Raw genomic sequence first — 376 nt, 5'->3', positions numbered from 1 at the left:
ACATTGGGAAGTGGTAGACATCCTGATACAATGCCTTAATTGATGCTTATGTATCAAGATCTTTTCCAATATAGTCTTTACACAACACTATATGAATGTGTTAATGCCTATGAAGGCAACTCTGTGGACCCCACACCCAACTTCACCCTAATTCTTCATAATATAGCCATGTTTGCTTTAACAAATCTCTGATAGATGTGTCATGTCGAGGTAGAAGCTTCTCTGCCCCCAGGCACATCCACCAGCACCTCCAAACTGTAAGCATGCCGCAATTACAGTATCAGTGCTTCAAACAAAAGGGATTCGTTTGAGAGAAAAATTGAGATTGAACTCAGGAGAACACTTGGGGAGTCTGCTGCTCACATGTACAAGAGTC

Source organism: Pteropus vampyrus, unplaced genomic scaffold, assembly GCF_000151845.1.
Source record: "Pteropus vampyrus isolate Shadow unplaced genomic scaffold, Pvam_2.0 Scaffold94, whole genome shotgun sequence".
In the NCBI taxonomy this organism is placed as follows: Eukaryota; Metazoa; Chordata; class Mammalia; order Chiroptera; family Pteropodidae; genus Pteropus; species Pteropus vampyrus.
Note: the sequence above shows the minus strand (reverse complement) of the source record.